Source organism: Peromyscus maniculatus, chromosome 3, assembly GCF_049852395.1.
Source record: "Peromyscus maniculatus bairdii isolate BWxNUB_F1_BW_parent chromosome 3, HU_Pman_BW_mat_3.1, whole genome shotgun sequence".
Taxonomy (NCBI): domain Eukaryota; kingdom Metazoa; phylum Chordata; class Mammalia; order Rodentia; family Cricetidae; genus Peromyscus; species Peromyscus maniculatus.
In genome coordinates this window covers 91752168-91772384 of record NC_134854.1, presented here as the reverse complement: position 1 = coordinate 91772384, position 20217 = coordinate 91752168, and the positions used below count along the sequence as shown (strand labels likewise).

The 20217-nt window shown below is 39.4% G+C and overlaps 1 pseudogene across 1 annotated transcript; it reads left to right on the top strand.

The window, feature by feature from the left end:
• Window positions 1-2286: 2286 nt before the first annotated feature.
• On the top strand, window positions 2287-11172 carry LOC102920500 (immunoglobulin kappa variable 4-1 pseudogene; annotated as a pseudogene). Its single transcript, XR_013049645.1, has 3 exons — window positions 2287-2338; window positions 2504-2824; window positions 10868-11172. The product of XR_013049645.1 is annotated as an immunoglobulin kappa variable 4-1 pseudogene (transcript).
• The last annotated feature ends 9045 nt before the right edge of the window (window positions 11173-20217 follow it).

The window sequence follows — 20217 nt, the reverse complement described above, 5'->3', positions numbered from 1 at the left end:
TGCACTTTCCACAGGCAACTCCATGACTCTCCCTCAGCCTGTCATTAAAAAGAAATGAGTCTCTTGAGCAATAGGTCTTTGTCATCAGTCTGTGGAGAGAAACCAATAGTCAGAGTTGTTTGGGGTTTCCATGGGGACCCTCTGAGCAACAACTTTTTAAGATGTAAACCATTCCTGACACTGGAGGTTTCACGTGGTGGTGAAAGATGTCTAGTTGTGGTTTGACAAACCTTCGTTATTTGCTGATTTCACTCGTATGTTTACATGTTAGGAAGCCTCTACTGAAGTAGGTTTCCATATGATCTCTCAAATGGCTCTTAGTGTTAGCTGTCCCTTCCGGTATTCTTCCCCTTACTCCTCTCTTTCATTCCTTATATAGCTCATTGAACATGGAGAAATTGAGCTGGTGCCCAACTAGAGCTTTCACCCCCTACTGACTAATGTCCATGGTGCTGAAAGACAATTTGCATTCTACCACAGGAGAGAGATGACCACCAACCCAGTCATAATCCCTGTGATCTAGAATGGTTGTGGAGGTAGCCCACTTGCATGTAGTTGGATTCAATGTTTACTCCATGAGGTACAACCCATGCCTGATACTGCTCTGGTGGTCAAGAACCTGAGACTAGATAGGTCATGGGCCCAGTGGAAATCTATATATTATTTCTGCTAAAGGAACACAGCAATGAAATGACCTATTGACATTCTGTTATACCCATAGGTCAGTGTCCTGCTTAGCTTCCATCAGAGAAGCTTCTTGCTGCAGTAGATAGGAACTAATACAGAGAATCACAAGTAGACAACGTACAGAGAGTGGGAGACCTTGGAACATTCAGCCCTAAAGGGAATGTCTTCATCAAAGTCCTCCTTGAGGGCTCAGGGATCCCTGTGGAAGAAGAGAGGGAAAGATTGTGATAGTCAGAGGGATGGATGACATCAAGGAAACACTGTCTTCCAGACACTACAGAATTGATGGAAACAGGAAATCACAGAGACTTACCTAGAACTTGCTATGTACCCCAGGCTAGCTTTAATCTTATGGTCTTCTTGCTACTGTTTCCCCAGTTCTGGGATTACAGATGTGAATCTCAACTCTTTATCATGATATTTTATTTATTTTTGTTTCTTGTACTTTACACAGAATACTGGGTCTATAATGTACTTCTTATATATACTTTCATAATTCAGTACTCTGAATCTTGGAAGGTTCTTTGATTTCTGTTATTGCTATTGATTTTCATCCATACACAAATATTTTTCCTATGGATGGCAAAAATATCTATGATGTTGTGGTCTATAGGTCTTTGTAAAATTATTGCTTGATTTGGGATGGCTATGCCCCCTTCTGGCAAAGTTTTTATCTGTTCACTATGTCAGCAAGAACACCTTGACTCATTTCAATATAGCTAATTTCTAAATTACCATACAATATGCATTTCTGGAATAAACACTTTTGGCAGTGTTTGTCTGCAGCCATGACTTCTTGGAGAAATTTGGTTTCTGTTTTTTAAGGAGATGACACAATTTTTATTTCCACTACTTGTTTCCCAGTCCTAGGATACATTTGGTTTGTTGTATTTCCTTTCCATCTCCCAAAATTTAGAGGCTCTTTCAGTTACCAAAGTGGTGGGGGATGATACTTGCTAGTTTCTGCTGGGTTTATCTTTGCTTCAAGATTAAAGCTTCTCTGATCCCAGGCTTAAATTCATGACCCCCATGATTTCCACAGAGTGAATTCTGCCTTTTTCTTTGCATCTCTGTCCTATATTTATCCTGAAACTGGAGGCCAAATGTCTGAGACATTGTTCATTGTCCTCAATGTAAGAGTGGCTTTGAGGATGGGTGAAAACAAATTTTGACCCAATGTCCCTCCTCCCCTATCTCTCTCCCTTCTTTTATTGCATGTCTTCTTACTCTGTTTCCTAATTTGTTGTTGCAATTTTTGAGAGCATATCTTATGATTTCCTTAGGACTGACAATCTGAGATAGCACTCCTCACATTCCTGATTTAAATATGTCTTGAATTTTAACCCACAGCTGTTATTAGAGCACCTAGTAGATTTTGCTTGGAAATGCTGTAAATGGATCCCTTTCAGTGATTGTTCATGCTCACATTGATTGTATTTTTGCCTGTTGATTGACACCACCTGCTCTCACACAAACTCCCTAGGCATTTGCTTTTGTATTTGCTGACTGCTTTGCATGAGCCCTTCCAGCCCAGCCCAGCTGCTCAGAATTTATACCAAGGGCTTTCCCATGAGAACTGCATCATACAGCAGGGGTAGCAAGATGGAGTCACAAACTCAAGTTCTCATGTCCCTGCTGCTCTGGGTGTCTGGTGAGAAATTAAAAAATATTATAGATATTTCAGAGTCAGGGCATAATATTTCTTACATAATAATACTTTGACAATATGACATTATAAAGACATTAAATGACATTTTAACTGTCATAATGTGTATTTGTGTTTCTGTGCATGTTCATTGTCATTTCATGATCACAGGTATCTGTGGTGACATCGTGATGACCCAGTCTCCATCCTCCCTGGCTGTGTCAGCAGGAGAGAAGGTCACCATCAGCTGCAAGTCCAGTCAGAGTCTGTTTGGCAAAAACAGCAAGAACTACTTGAATTGGTACCAGCAGAAACCAGGGCAGGCTCCTAAACTGCTGATCTACTTGGCATCCACTCGGTACACTGGAGTCCCTGATCGCTTCATAGGCAGTGGATCTGAGACAGATTACACTCTCACCATCAGCAGTGTCCAGCCTGAAGATCTGGCAGATTACTTCTGTCAGCAACAATACAGTAAACCTCCCACAGTGTGTCAGCCTCCAACCAAAACCTCCCCTCAAAGTCTCAGCAGCTGCCTGCACCACACACAGCCCTGGACCTGTGCACTTCCCCCTTCTGCCTGAGAGCCAGTGAGCCTGAATCCCTGATATGAAAGTTTGCTGAGCCAAGTAAAACATAATGAGTTCAATGTCTCTTATGTCTTTCGAAATGAAAAACGTATATACGGAAATGCAGGAAAGAACCCAGTATTATCTTTGTGTCCTTCTGTAATATATTACCATAAATTCTGTTGCTTCAATATTAGAGATTTGTATTTTTATGGTTCTCGAGTTCTGGTGTTCAACATATGACTCTATTGGCTGAAGTGATGATGTAGGCAAACATCACTTCAGCTTGCTGCTCTAGGAAAGTTTCTTTCTTTTTAGCTTCTAGAGGACTTTCTACTTCTTTACTGCTGAATATTTCTCAAGTTTTTTCTTTCCATTTTTATAAATTCTTTTAATTTTAAATTACATTTTAGTTAATTACATTTTTTGTGCATGCAATCATGCATGTTTATATGTGTGTAGGTGCACAAGTGCAGTCAGTGGACAACTTTGACATGAGTCTTTCTTTTTGTAATATGTGTTCTGGGGATAAATCTCAGGTCTGACATAAAGCTTTGTGGCAAGAGTCTTTGCTCTCTGAGCAATCTTGCTTCACATTAATTTTCTTTATTAATGTATATTCATTGCATACAAACACCATAAAAGCAGTGTCTTTCAAGTATATTATATATTTTGACCATATCCACTGATCTTCATCATTTCTCCTTCCCTTTCCTGCTGTTACATATTTTTACATTATCCATGTAATGTGCTGTATTTTTATCAGAGACATGCCTATATACATAAGTACATACACACATTTGTACACAAATACCACACACATATCCACATACACAAATACACACAAACATGCATATATAAGATCATGCATGCATAAAGAGATACATATACATACACACATATATGTGCACCTACAAACTTAACACACAACATATTTAGTATCCACATAGGAATGAAAATGTGATATTTGTTGTCCATGTTTCTGGGGCCACATCTCCCTCAGAAGACCCCTCATCTGCTTTCCCAACTGTGGAGACCAGGTACCCTCTCTGCATTCTAATGTTGGATGTAATGTTGTGTTAGCATGTGCTGCTCTCCAGTCTTTTCATCACATATCGATTAATAGAACTTAGTGTTTTTAGAGGGCAATCATTTGTGTGCCTGTCTAAAGAATAAGTAGACTAATCTCATCAGTGTTATGTTAAGAAACTTATTGAGCAACAATAGCAGGGAGCAAGTGTGTTACAGACTACAAAAAAAAACTGCTGGAGATCTCCAAATACCTTAAAGATATGTACTTGAGAATTAATGTGTCCAAACTTGCATAATGTGGTTGTGTCTAGAAACACAGCTATGCCAGTCTGAGGTTGAATATCATGGCAGAAGGTCATGAGAGGGGAAAGATGCTTACCTCATGGCAGCTGAGAAGCCAAGGGAGGTAAGAGGAAGCCAGGGACTCGACACAGTCTTTAGAAGCATTCCCCTAGTTTCTCAGTTAGCACTAACTTCTTACTTTCCACAAGCTCCCAATAATGCATCTAATTATGACACAGCAATGGATAAAACTAGTAATTGAATCAGAGCACTCATGATCCATTCACATTCAATATTGGAGCCACAAGCTGGGAACCAAATATTTATTTCACATGGGAAGCTTTTGAGTCACACTGCAGAAATGAACTATAATACCGAAAAAAAAAATGACACTGGAATGACATAGAAGTGGATTCATATTGGAATATAGGTAGAACTGGTGAATAAGAATCTCCATCATGAATTATAAGAGAGATAGAAAGCATACTTTACCTTAGAAAAAGATAACAATTTGCACATTTTGTTGATCCACATCAAAGGAAGTGTCTGTCTTTGGAGCTCGAAATGTTGCTATTCTTAACTATGGGTGCAGGCCGCTCAGCTGTGAGGTTAGGTCCATTTAGATTACTATTGGTTTTCTCCTGTCCTTGCTCAGAACTCCTTTAGTGATTATGGTACATGGTCAAGAAGTCAGAAGCAGAGAGCTAGGGAGGCCCACGGAGATCCACAAAGATACCCCCGCAAAAGACTGCTGGCAATGGTCGAGAGACGGCAGGAACTGACCTACTCTTGTGATGGGATGGCCAGACACCCTGATAGTTGTGCCATAAACCCCATCCAAGGACTGAGGAATCTGGATGCAGACATCCACGGCTGGGCCCCTGGTGGAGCACTGGGAGTCTAATTAGAGAGAAAGAAGAGGGTTTATATGAGCGAGAATTGTTGAAGCCAAGGTTGGATAAAACACAGGGACAAATAACCAAATGAATGGAAGCACAGGATCTATGAACCAAAGGCTGAGGGGCCCCCAACTGGATCAGGCCCCCTGAATGGGTGAGACAGTCATTTGGCTTGATCTGTTTGGGAGGCAGCTGTGCGTTGGTGCCGGGTCCTGGGCTCTTTGCATGAGTTGGCTGTTTGAATCCTGGGACCTATGCAGGGACGCTTGGCTCGGTCTGGGAGGGGGGGACTGGACCTGCCTGGACTGAGTCTACCAGGTCGATCCCAGTCCTCCAGGGAGACCTAGATCTGGAGGAGGTGGGAATGGGGGTGGGCTGGGGGGCGGGAGAGGGGGGCGAGGCGGGGAGAACAGTGGAATCTGTGGCTATTATGTTGAACTGAATGGTGTTGTAAAATAAAATAAAAAACAAAACAAACAAACAAACAAAACAACAACAACAACAAAAGAAGTCAGAAGGGGCAGATAATGGCCTTCTAATCAGTTCCTACTTGTGTTTTTGTAGACTAGCATTCATTTGACTATGGATGCTTTGTAGGAAAATTCCTGTGGCAGAAAAAGGACAGAGGCATGTGTGATTCAGTTTAAGTTAAAAGTATCACCCTGGCAGTGAGCTCAGGGGGAATGTGATAGATGTATAGATCTATGACTTTCTTGTAACACCGATTCTTTTTTTTAAAACCAACTAATGAATTTCTATTGTTGCAGCAGCTCATTTGTCCCCACGCCTGTGCCTAAGAACTCCTGGAGTGGCTAGAGAAGGTCCTCTCATGTTTAGACTGAGAAAACCTAAATGGGGTCCCCTTTATTCCCAAACCAGCATCAGAGACATTCCTTACGAATATCTCCAATTTTCTCCAAGCCTTCCTACATACTTCTCTTGTTCTCTTTAAAATTCATTATCTCTTTGAATTGTTACATATGTACTCATTTGTATACACATATAAATATATTTCTAAACATAATATATAAATCTAGCCCAATACATCCATATAATATTACTTGTATGCATACATTTTCAGGGTTAGCCATTTGATACTCGATAGTCAGTTAGTGTACTCTTCCCTGAGGAAGGCTATTTCTCCTAATCTCAGCATTCCATAATTACCTGTAGTTCTATGTTAGGGTTGATGCCTCCTGAGCTCTCTCCTTTTCACATTAGTGTCTATTGATGTCATTCTTGTTCAGTTCATGTTTAACAGACATGTTGGTGAGGCTTCACGTGTGTAGCTTCTGACATTCATAGCAGACACAACCTCACAGAAAACTTGCTGTTTTTCTGACTCATACAATCTTTTCAACTCCTCTTTCTAAATGATCCCTAGGCCTTAGGTGTAAGAGTTGTGTTTTAGGAGTATCAGTTGTCACTAAACTCCTCATATCTGTATTTTGATCAGTTGTGGTTTTCTGTACTACTCTTTATATGTTTCAAAGAGTAATTTCCCTGATGAGGAGTGCGAATTGTGCTGTCCTTTGGTTATAAGAACAATAATAATGTAGTTAGTGATTATGCTGCCTTAGTAAAGTGATAGTTGCAGGTTCTCCTCCAGTACCTGGGAATTCACCAGCCACAGGTAGTTGAATATGTTGGATAGTACCAGCCATGATGTTTTTCTTGTTGAATAGGCTTTGAGTTTGGTCAGTGGACTATTGGTTACTCTCAGGATATGTGTATGATTATTGCAATTGTAGGGTTATTGTAGCCAGAGCACAGACAGTGCTGAAGACATTTTCACAACCTTCCAACAACATAAGATTCAGGTATTCAATGGAAACAGTGAATTATGTGATGAGATAGAGTGCAAGATGCTAGAAATTTTAGGCTCTCAAGTTTGAGTAGATTCATAGTTTGCTTTATTTATAGGAGAGCAGGAACATTTTAAATATCAATGGTTGTTTCATGAAATCTCTATATGTGTATGTATGACATTCATCTCTTCTCAATTGAACATGCCTGTGGTGATATCATGATGACCTTGTCTCCATGCTCTATGGCTGTGTCAGGAGGATATAGAGTTTCCATCAACTGTAAGTCCATTCAGAATCTGTTTTGAAGATCTACCCAGAAGAACCACTTGGCCTGGTACCAGCATAAACCAGGGCAGTCTTCCAAACTGCTGGTCTCTTGAGCACCTGGAGCTCCTAATAAGTTTACTGGCATTGGATCTAGGATAGATTTCACTCTCACCATCACTGCTGTCTGTTCTGAAGCCCTGAAGGTTATTACAGCCCTCCTCCAACACAAACCTCATCTGAGAGTCTACCAGCTGCCTGCATCACACACACACACACACACACACACACACACACACACACACACACACACTTCCTTCATCTGCCTTATAGTCAGTGAACCTGGCACATTGATGCATAAACTTGTGAGACCCACCAGAAAATTAATAAGCTCATTGTCTCAGAGAATGCTGGAGCACAGTGTATTTAAGTTCTCAGTCTAAGTGGCTATTTCTTCTGTAACAATTTACCACAGAATGTGGCTTGAACTGAAAAAAAAAATCATCATTTTGTAATTCTGCAACACAGAAGTCTAACACAGGACTCAATGGCCTGAAGTTAAGATGTTGTCAGCCTGCAATCTCATGTGAAGGCTTTAGTATTAATTACATATTTTTTATGTGCATGGGTGTTCTGTCTGTATGTAGTCTTTCACCTTGTGCATATGATGCCCACAGAAGCCTGAAGAGGGCATTGGGTCCCCTGGAACTGGAGTTACAAATAGTAGTGAATTGCCATATGGGTGCTAGGAATTGATCCTGGGTACTCAGGAAGAGCAGCCAGTGGTCTTAGCTGCTGAGACATCACTGCAGTCCATACATTTCCATGTGGAGGCTCAGCAAGACACTATACCTTCTTTTGTTTTCCAGCTCTTGTTGGATCCCCACTATCAGTATTGTGACTAGTCTCCACCACTCTTTTTTTTACTTTGATCAAAAAATTTGCTGCAATATATTAACTGTCTTAAAAGTATTTCAATTCCTTTAAAATATAACATACATTTTGAAAAATATTTGCCCTCTTCTTATCCTTTCCCATTTCTACCTCCTACTTGGTGCATTCTTTCTCTAGTTTTGCTCTGCTTTGCTCCCCCCACTTTCTAATGAAGATACATATACATATGAGAATTTAGATTTCCATAAAATCTAGGGTCTATAAATTAGACTTAAGCTATGCCCCCCCACATACATACTCAACAGCATTTCTCCTTTCTTCCCATATTTTATGGGCCTCATTCTCCTTTGATGTCTCTCCATCTGCTTTTGAATTGTGAAGACTGAGAAACCTCACTGTGTCCTAACAATGGATACAATTTGTGTCACTATGATATTTTTTACTGTCTTTATATCTTATAATAATCAGTAGAATTTATGACTTGTGGAAGGGAAATCAATTTGCTTCAATGGAAATATTGTGATATCTTATCCCACTCATGTCTATTAAAAACTAATTGAGCACCCACCATGGAACACAGAGCTTCAGTAGCAACATCTTCTAGATCACAAACAATAGCCACAAACCCAAAGAACTCACAGATGTTTGGGCAGGAAACAGCCTGTTTTAGTTAGTGTTCTATTGCTGTGAAGAGATGTCATGACCAAGACAACTCATAAAAGAAGTGATTAATTGGAGGCCTGCTTACACGTTCAGAGGATTTGTCCATTATCTTCTTGGCAGAAAGCATGGGGGCAGGTAGGCAGGCATGGGGCTGAGAACTTACATCCTAATCAACAGTCAGAGAAATGTGTATGTGGGGGGTGGGGAAGAGGTGATAATAAGAGAGGAGAACAGGAGAGGAAAGGAGAGGCACACCAAGGACAAGTAATGCTTTTCAAAGGCATATCTCTGGTGACCTGCCTCCTCACACCATTCTCAATCTCTTTATTTCTATACCTGCTGATGTCATTTAATATGAATCATCAATGTATTTCTCTAATAATTTTGTTAGAAACTTCATGATCCCATCACGTCCTAATGTCTGTCTATACCAGGTAAGAACCAAGCCTTTCACATACAAACCTTTAGAAGACAATTTATAGACAAACAATTACAAATAAATGTATTAAGGGATGACAGTTAGCTCTCAAGTTTGATTGGGAGACAAGTATATGTGAATTAGTTTCCAATATAAATTGTAAAAGAAACAGAAAATAACCACCCTCCCTGAAAATAGCATAACAATGTGCACTTTGGGAATTTTCTTCATAGAAATAAAAATCTCTATTGGTTATTGAAAACATCTGGGGCATTCATTCAAGGTGTAACTCACAAAGAAGTAAAGGTCTGTTTGGATGGCCCTCATCTCTTTCCTGGCCCTTATAGAAAACCTCCAGAGTTCTTTTGGTGATCACTGAACATGACCATGAACACAGAAAAGACAGAACATGACTTTCTTCAATGTTGATATTTCTACGTGTGCTTTTGTAGGCTTCAGCCTGATTGTGTGGTTTTGGGAATATAGGCACGTGATGATGATGTGATGGAAACAGGAGCTCTGTAACACACTATTGCACATGTCCAGAATGTCAGCAGCAACTCAGGTCATGTACTCAGTGGGAAGATAGCATTTGTACAAATCTTTGATGTTCTAAGAACCTATGGTTCATCTTTTTCTCCATTCTTGAGTAACAAATTATTATTAATTTATCAGCTCATTAATTCTCATGCCTGCACCCTATATCACTAGGAATGGTGAGTCAGGATTCTCTGCTTATGGTCATTCTGTGTTCAAACTGAGAGGCTGTTAGGCATGTTTTATTTTTTAATTTTATAATTTACTTATTTATTCATTGTTTATTTAGTGTACCATAACTCTATTATTCTGAAAGCCAGTATTGTAAACTACTCCAATATCAGGTACTGTGTATGTCATGAATCTTTCTGATTTATCTTTCTCTTAGTCTAAATACAGGTTTTCAGGGCTCCTGTGAGTAGGTCAGATCCATTCAGATCTCCACCCTCTCTTGAAGTCACCTTCTGTCATTATAGCTACAGAATCCTTTTGCAGAAAGATCAAATTGTTACTGGACAGCATGCCTGGGAACAGTGTGTTGACTCCAGTGCCAAAAGTCTTTGCATCAGAAAAGAGTTTTTTCTTCATAACATCAGTATAGATTACCTGATGCTGATTGTGTGCCAGGTGTAGATGTGGAACTGGGTATGGTTCTGAATTTAAATTTAAAATTATATTTGACATTATCATCTATGTATTTTGAGCATCAAAACATCTATTGTGTTTAGAGCATTTCACCTCCCTTACCTCCTTTCTTCCTTTCTATTCCCCTGGTGAAGCATTATTAAAATATCCTCTTACTCTTCCCCTTGCAGGATGAAATGGTGTTGCATCAAATGTTGTACAAGCAACCACAGTGACAGTTTGCTCATTTGTGCCCTGGCCATGCTATGCCTAAAAGACCCTGCTTTACAGCATTCCCTCACAGTTTCTGTGTCTTATGTTCTTTGTGTCTCATGATGGTCTCTCAGCTGTGGTGAGGGAGACATTCCATTTAGGGATGGCTACTCTACAGTAACATATTCTCTGCATTGTGACATGTAATCCTCTGTCTTAATTACTATCTACTGCAATAAGAAGCCCAATTTGGTGAGTCCTGACTGACACATTGGGTAATTTCTCTTGCCACATGCTTACACATCATCTATGTTTTGTGCTTTTAATTGAAGGTGGCAGATGTGACATCCAAATGACACAAACTCCATCCTTCGTGTTTACATCTCTGGGAGACAGAGTCACCATCACTTGGAAGTCCAGTGAGGACATTTATACTATATTATCATGGTACCAGACGAAAACAAGGAAGGCTCCTAAGCTCATGATCTATGGTGCAAACAGCTTGGAAGATGGGGTTCCATTGAAGTTCAGTGCAGTGGGTCTGAGACACAGTATTCTCCCACAGTTAGCAGCGTGGAGGCTGAAGATACTGCCACTTATTACTGTCCGCAAGGTTCTGACACCCCTCCCACAGTGAAACATGTCATGTCATAAATCATCCAGAGAAGCAGAAATGTCAACCTGGACTGCCTCACCTGCTCCTCCTCATGCCTGCATCAGTTGAGAATGTTTGTCAGGTACTGTCTGCCTTTGAAGGACACTGTGAGCTTTTAGTGTAAGCAGCCAGTCAAATCTCGTGAATCCTAACTCTTCATCTTTTCAGCATCAGTAGCACAGAAACAACTACTCTCCACTCAAGTACAGTAAATACATAGGTTACTACCCTTAGTGGTCTGAGTTGTATATTCAGTTGACATTCTGAAACAAAGTAGAAGACACAATAGACACAAGGAGCTAGTTTGAGATCTACTCTGAAGCCATTAACTTGCTTAGGTAAAGCAGTGTCAGGTGTTCAGGAAGCTTGTAGATGTAAGAGAGGAATAATCTGCTGGCCTAGAAGTTAGAGTTCATTTGCCAAGGAACTTGTGTACTGGGTAAACATGTGCTCCTGATACTTGCGACCCAGGGTTGGAGTACCATGGCTCCCATGTGTCTGCAACAGCGTGATGGTATTCTATAGTCCTTATGTATATCCTTGCATCTGTCTGCAGTTGTTGCTGTTTATTGCATTGTGCTTTTCTGACTCTCAGATCTAATGTGAGAGCTCATAAATGTGTACCTTTGAGAAAACTTACACAGTGCAGAATTCACCAGCAATCATTTTATGGAAATGCAGATTAAGTTAGCACTCTGCATTCTGGAAAATTTTGAGCATCAAGTCATTTGCATATTAAGAAAAGGAATCTATTTTAAAAACATCTATTGATGTCATGACATTCCTCCTTTTCTTTTCCCATTATGACTTAGTGAGGGTTCTGAATTTTCTCTTAATACTACCCATTTTCTGCTCCTCTTCATCACCATCACTTTTGGAAGCCCATTTCCTAGACAGTCTTTGTCTTGTTTAGGGCCTTCAACTATGGTCAACTGTGTGGTGTGAGAGTGAGAGTGGAAAGAGTCAATGTACATATCTAAGCATACATATAAATATGCTGCTAGAAATGAAGACTAGAGCATCACCAGGAAAGTACTGTGGGGACAAAAGCACATCATGGCCCCATCCTGGGCTTCCTGGACATATCTGAAGACAAGAGACTTTGAAGTCTCTACCTTAGCAACACATCTGAATGAGCAAAAAGAAATATCCTATTAGAGATATTTCATTCCTTGAAACAATACACTACTTTTAATTAATTACCTTTGTATGGCTGTGTCTAAAATCTCCATTAGAAACAGTTTAAGAAATAAAGATTGCCGGGTGTTGGTGGCGCACGCCTTTAATCCCAGCACTCGGGAGGCAGAGCCAGGCGGATCTCTGTGAGTTCGAGGCCAGCCTGGGCTACCAAGTGAGCTCCAGGAAAAGGCGCAAAGCTACACAGAGAAACCCTGTCTCGAAAAACCAAAAAAAAAAAAAAAAAAAAAAGAAATAAAGATTAATTTTAGTTTAAGTTTTCAGATGATTCACTTCCTCATATGATCAAAATACGAAGTATAAGATCATTAACACATATGTTCTAAACTCAATTTCATAAAAGATATATTATTATATCTGAAACCATAGATTAACCATAGTATAATTATCGTAGATGATTTCAATGCTCCACTTTCAGCAATTACAAGCCATTTAGGAGAAACCTAAGCAGAGAAACACTGGAGTTAAATGAAAGCAAAAATGAAATGGACCTAACAGACCTCCACAGAACATTCTATTGTACCCTAAAGAATATACTCTCTTCTCAGCAGCTCATGTAATATGCTCCAAAAACTACCATGTATTTTGACTGAATGAACATAGGCTCAATGAACATAGGCAAATTAAGTTAACATTATGTATTTTATATGACCACAAGATAATAAAACTGGATAAGAAGAGCAATAGACAGTATATAAAATACATAGACTCCTAGGAACTAGGCAACACACTAGTGAATGATAATTGTGTCAAGGAAGAAATCAAGAAGAACAATTTAAAATTTCTAGAATTAAATGAAAACAGAATACAAAGCCTCTCCAACCACATCTCCTACATCCATCTCCTCAGAAACACCCGGAGAATCTCCCTGGCTCCCTCTGCCCCACACCCTCCCCCACCAGCAAGACATAGCCCCAGTCCCATGTGCATTGTCCCAACTTTGTCTGGCCACTCCTGTCTGTGCATCAAGCAAGACCTAGAATTCTTCTAAGACTTCCTCCTGTTGATCCTTCACCTTACAGGGCCTCCCATATGGACACCCAACCCTTTCACCCAGCCAGATATACAAACACATTCAATGATTGGATCAGGAGGCACATTTTGTTCACCATTCCAGGACCCCATATCTATCTGTCTTTTTTTTTCTCCCAAGCCACTTCTAACCTCTAGACCCAACCATCCCATACATCCCCCTTTATGTCCCAACATACTTTGTGCATGTCAATTTAGAACTGTATCTGAAGTCTTCCTGGTCCTGCCTGCCCCACGGTCAGCACAAATCTCTCTCACCTGCCAGTCCTGCAGCTGCTCAGACCCAATAAAACACACAGAGACTTATATTACTTATAAACTGTATGGCTGTGGCAGGCTTCTTTTTATCTAGTTCTTTTAACTTAAATTAACGTATTTCTATAAATCTATACCTTGCCACATGGTTTGTGGCTTAATATCTTACATCATGTTTCTCATGGTGGTGGCTGGCAATGTTTCTCCCTGCCTCAGCCTTCTACTTCCCAGAATTCTTCTCTCTACTTGTCCTGCCTATACTTCCTGCCTGGCTACTGGCCAATTGGCACTTTATCAATCAATCATCCACAGCATAGAACTAACAAAAGAAGTCCTCATGTTCAGATCTCACCTCAAAATTACCAACAATATGAAAGATCAAGCCAAAATCTCCTCTTCAAAACCTACCAGTACAGTACAAATGTTTACAGATAAGAATTTACTAAATGAATTTCAGGAAGCAGAATTTAAAAGAATAAACACTATCAAAGAATTTACTCTCAATAACCTCAATTCCCAAATCAAAAGGCACAGAAATACAGAGTGGATCAGAAAACATTATGCATCTTTCTGCTGCATCTAAGAAAGAGACCTTAACATCAAGGATAGACATCACTGCAGTGTAGAAGTTTGAAAAAAGCTATTCTAAGTAAACGGACCCAAGAAGCTAGCTGGTATAGCTATATTAACATCTGACAAAATAGATTTCAAACCAAAACAAATCAGAAGATATATGGAAGGACACTACATAATCATCAAAGAAAAACATCTTTCAAAAGGATATTGCAACTCTAAACATTTGTACACCAAAAACAAAGGCACTCAAGTTCATAAAAGAAATACTGCTTCTGCAGCTGAAAGCACATGTTGACTCTCACACAGTGATTATGGATGACTTCAATATGCCACACTTGCTGATAAACATGCCATCCAGACAAAAACTGTACAAAGAAATGCTGGAATTAAATAATGTCCTATTTCAAATGAATTTAGCAGATATTCACAGAACATTTCAGCCAAATGCAAAAGAATATACCTTCTTCTCAGAGGTTCACAGAACTTTCTCCAATATTGAAAATACATAATTTACAACTGTGAGCTGCTTGCATGATATGCTGGATCAATATGGCACATTGAGGGAGTTTCTTAGCTTCTTTTACTTTCTTCTTGCTGTTTTCATTTGATAATGCAGTTATGTGATCTCTTAAAATGGCTCCTATCTTTTTAGCTGAACTAACTGCATCTACTAGAGCAGGAGATTTCCCAGGAAGGGTTTACCAGGTGGAGGTACTGGCTGGAGGCTGCTCTAGCTCCAGTCAAATGCCCGTGATTGTGTGTGTGCATGCATGCGTGCTTGCATGCATGTGTGCGTGCATGTATGCCAGCTTATGAATGGCCCCATCTCTTCCTGATACTGTGGTCCAGCATGGAGCTTGTCTGAAACCGAAATCTGCTTACAGTGCAGCAAGGGAGCCGCCCTGTGAAACAGGAAGTGTGAGGGAAAGGGAGGCACTGACTCAGGCAACTTCAAAATGACAAAAGATCTAAAATATTTCCCACCATCTCCCTTCTGTTTTCACCCCTGTCCTTCATTTCTGCACATCAGGTTTTGGCAGCTCAAACCTCTAAAACTAATTCCCTGAACCCTTTCTCACCTAATCAGGCTGATGGACCCTTCCCTGTCAAAGCAGAGCAGACTCTACTGCCAACCTGTCCTGTGTTGTGTAGGTCTGAGCTGAGAAGGCTCTGGAATGTGGGAGTCAGACCTCCCACTTCAGAATCTAACCTGTTACTTCTCTGGATATCCTGAACTCCTTTTCTGGGGAACAGGGCCTGCTGACTCTGTGACCTAAAAATGGAGAACAAAACAGTCTAAAAGGTAAATACAAAAAGTTAAAATTAAAGCTGAGCTGGTAACACTCCTTAGGGAGACCTAAATGCTACTCCATTTTATCATTGTCCCTCTCCTCCAACCACCCTCTCAACTACCCAAGGGCTCAGCTTCCCTCGGCTAAAAAGATGTCTATGTTTTGATTTTAATGTTTTAATTTCAATACAGTTTCCACATGATACAGAACACTGACATACTAACAGAAAGTGCTAACACTTTTGGATGGAAAGATTTCATCAACAACAGAATAACAAACAACCAAAAATCCTTAAAGGATAATGCCAGCTGTTGCCACTGAAGAGATGCTGGGTCTTAATGACTAAAGATGTGATTCTTCCTGCTCTAGAGCACAAGTTTCCTACTGGACAAGATTCCCCTCTTTAGACTAGAGTAACTTACATCTGAGCCTTATTCATGTTACATATATAAATAAATGTACTTACGAATACAAATATTTAAAGGATTTTAAAAATAACCTGGACTTTGTGGTCTTTTAAAATTCAAAGTAATAACAAATGCGTTATCAAAGATCCAATGCAGGGCTTCTGCCTTATTTTGTAAGTAAAATGACCACTATTTTTACTTCAACTATGCTGTCTTAAAATGATCCCACCAAAACTTGTTAATATTCTCTCAGAATAATAGAGGATCACTTAAAGTTTTTAACTTAAAACAATGTTTGGAGGTTTAGATGAAAGGAATCAATTGAAAGATCTTAAAGAATTGTGTTAAATAAACCCACAGACAAACATATATCAGTTAATACAAAGGGTAAAAAAATTATAGTGTCAGATAGTTGACATTTTTGGCTAGACATGAGTTTTTTTACTCTATATACTCTATTCATTTATTTTAAATTCAGTAGGATATTATTTTTATTAAGTAAACAAAATCTTTGGCAAGCACTCTTAAGAAAGTCCTTTGTGTACACCAATCAACATTGACCAGAATCCTTTAGTAAAGCTGTAGTACTTGTCACTTTCCTTCACTACAATGAAAGTGTGAGGTTTGAAGTTCTGAAAGTCATCATCAACCCTAAAGACAGAAGATGTGCTCATGAGAACTTAAGCTGGGAATAGTCACTCAGTCTGGACCCAGGAATCCTGTCAGTCAGCTTCTAACTCAGCAGTCTGAGCTTGGTTTTGGGGTCAGAGAATCAGCTAAAGCAGCATTGTTTTCACTATGAAACATGAGGAAGCTTTGATATTGTATTTGTTACTCTTTTCAGAGTACCACCATCAATTCCTCACAAGGCTAAACTTTGAACACAAATCTCAGCCAAGTCCCAGATAATGTTCTTTTCTAACAATCACTTCCCTCCTCTGCAGCATGGAAGTCATTGATAAGGGCATGTTTGGGTGAAAATTTAATATGTTAGCAAAGTCACACATCTCCTTTAAAGTATTTGACTATTCAGGAGGTTTTCACTCTAGATGTGCATGAGTAATGTTATTTACAATATGAGGTTCTGAGTGGAAATCAGTTTTGCTTAAGCTACAAGAGTTTTCATATTTGATCTAGATTGACCCTCAAGTCCATGTGATAAAATGTTGGCTCCCCAGCATGCCAATTTGGATGGTTGGGAGGACTCTCAAAATTCAGGTGTAGTGATAAGATAAGTCTTTAAGTCATCAATGGCACATCCATGAGGAGTGATGTAGGCCCTAACACACTCTCCCCTTATTCTATTTTGTTGGCTGGCTCTGAGATAATATTTTTTTCTACCATACATTAGCCACCACAAACAGAAAGCAACATTGCCATGCTAATATGTTTTGAACATGTCTGGATGAGAATCTGCAACATTAATCACTCAAATGGATTTTTATTTTTCACAATCCCATAAATACAGCTTAAGGTGTTTCTAGCTTCACTTTACTTCAAAGAAAAGAGTGAGAATTGGAAGTCTGAAATATTGATATATTTACGAATAATAACCTTGGATTATTCTATAATTATTCAAGCCACTTTGCACACTTAGTGGGAAGTGAACTATGTAGTAAAATTTGTGTTAGTGGCTCCAACTCTTGGACATTAAGTCAAAATAAGAAAACAGTGTTCAGTCAAAGCCTCATTTTCTCCAGTAAAACACAATCTCTAGGGGCTTCCAGAAATGATGAGTGCCATCATTTGTCAGAAGCCCAGATTCAAGACAGAAACACTGAAAAGAGTAGTGAGAACGTCCCCTGTGCTGATGCTCTCTATTGGGATCAATCAGAGCCTGTTTCTGTTCTTGCTGCTCCTTCAACAGTCCTTTAAGTCTGCCGAAGCTGCTGAGAAAGAGAAAACACATTTTATTCCAGCTTAATTGCCAGCTCCTCCACCATAACAGTGTTTAAAGCATGTGATTTCTTTCTTCTGATCTTCTAAATCAAAAGTGCACCATTGAAGAACAAACTAAATGGAGAAAGCATTGGGTAGACAGTCTCATTCCACAACTTTGGTTATGTCATGAAAGATATCACTAGACAAAGTCCATTAAAATATCATTCTTTATAGGAAAAATGGTAAATTCAAGAAGCAAATTGAGGTTACTTGTACATAAAATAGGATATGATTCTACTAGAAGTCAAGAATTTAATTATGTAGGAATGCGTAGGTCCTCTCACTTGTTCTATATGTAACAAAGAGAACAGAAAATTGTTTTCATATTAAAAAAGAAAAAAAAAACATCAGCTGAAAGTGATATTGTTGCTTAAAATTAAATCTAACACTCAAGTGCTAATGAAAGTTTTTTTTCAGTTAAATGGTTGGTTTATTATAAATTAACTGTGACACATATGGAGCGATTCTGGTCCTTCAACAACCACAGCAACAACTAAAAGATTTGAAAATTGAGTGTTATCATAAATTGAAAACCTCCATGTTTAGAGTTTTACTGCTGTGAAGAGACACCATGACCACACCAACTCTTATAAAGGAAAACATTTAATTGGAACTGACTAACAGTTCAGAGGCTTAGTCCATTGTCATCATGGTGGAAATCATAATGCCTCGCAGGCATACATGGTGCTGGAGAGGTAGCTGAGAGTTCTACATCTGGCTCTGCAGGCATTAGAAAGTGAATGTGTCAACACTGGCCAGGCTTGAGCTTCTCAGTGTGAGCAGTCAGCCACCAGAAATTTCTTATCTCTATGAAATCTCAGACATAAATGGCATCCCTCTTCTATGAATACTCAGACTGAATGGGCAAGATCCTGTCTCTACCCACCTTATATTCCTGCCTCTACCCACCGTATGTTCCTCTCTCCACCTCCTCAGTTTTGAGTTCTGGGATTAAATGTCTGTGCCACCACCACCTCACTCTGTTTCTCTTTTAGACTGGTTCAATCCTGTGTACCCCAGTGTGGTGTTGATATCCTGATCTTCCTACTTCCTCCTCCCAATTGTTGGGATTCAGGTGTGTACCACCACTGCCTGACCTCTATGGTTAACTTGTGGCCAGCTCTGCTCTCTGCTCTCCAGGCAAGTTTTAATTGTCAGACAGAAACAAAACTTCATACAACACTCAGCAGTTGTTTTTTTTTTTTTTTTTTGAAGAGTCTGAATGGCTCATGAAAATCAGACACTGTGGCTTATCCTCACTCTGAGTGTCCAGCAGCCATGGGAAAAACTAAGCTCACACAAAACACAGAAGCACACCTCCAGAGTACACACAGCCATATATTCCAAACCTGGTTTGAGAAATCAATCAGGTAGTACATGCAATTCAGTAAAGTTAATGGAACAGAGCCTTGAAGCTTCTAGTTGTTCATGTGAGGTTCCTAGAAGAGGTCACTCTATTTAAACAAAAAGGAAGAGATTGAACAAACTGTAAAATCATCAACTCTGTTTAGACCCATAGGAGAAAAGAGGTCACAGATCAAAAGCCACTCCCCAAGATTACAGCCCCAGGCTGTTACAGAGATTCATAAGATAACAAGACATAATTCTCTGTCAGAAGCAGGGAAGAGAAGAAAATCCTGAAGTGTTTTAATGAATTGCTGGGGGCTAGGTGTGGACAAGTCTAGGAGAGATTGTTTCCATGCATAGATTAGATTGGCCTAGAATTTGCCATGTACCCGAGGAGTCTGGCCTCAAACTCATGATGTTCCTGCTCCTGTCTCCCCAGTTCTGGGATTATAGATGTGAATCTTGACTCCTTGCCATGATATTTATTTATTTATTTATTTAGTACTTTATATATAAAACTGTCTTTACAATTGTCTTCCTACATGTACTTCCAGTGTCCACTAAACTGAAATCCAAGCAGCTTCTGTGATTTCTGTTATTATTACTGATTTTCATTCATTCTCAAACATTTTTTTCCTTTGGATGGCAATGATCTCTGATGGTAAGGTCTATTGGTGTCTGTAATATTGTTACTTTATTTAAGATAACTGTGCCCCATTCTAGGAAGTTTTTTTTTTTCCTATTCACTGTGTCAGCAAGACTATCTTTACCCAGTTCCAATTCTGCTAATGTCTAGATTACTCCAGAATATGCATTTCTGGAATAAACAGTTTTGTTCTACAGCCATGACTTCCTGAAGAAATCTTTTTTCTTTCATTCCCCTTCCATTTCCCCAATTTAGAGCCTCTTTCTGTTTCCTGAAGTTGTAGGGAGGATACATGTGAGTTTCTGTAGGGTTTACCTTTGCTTTGAGTTAAAAG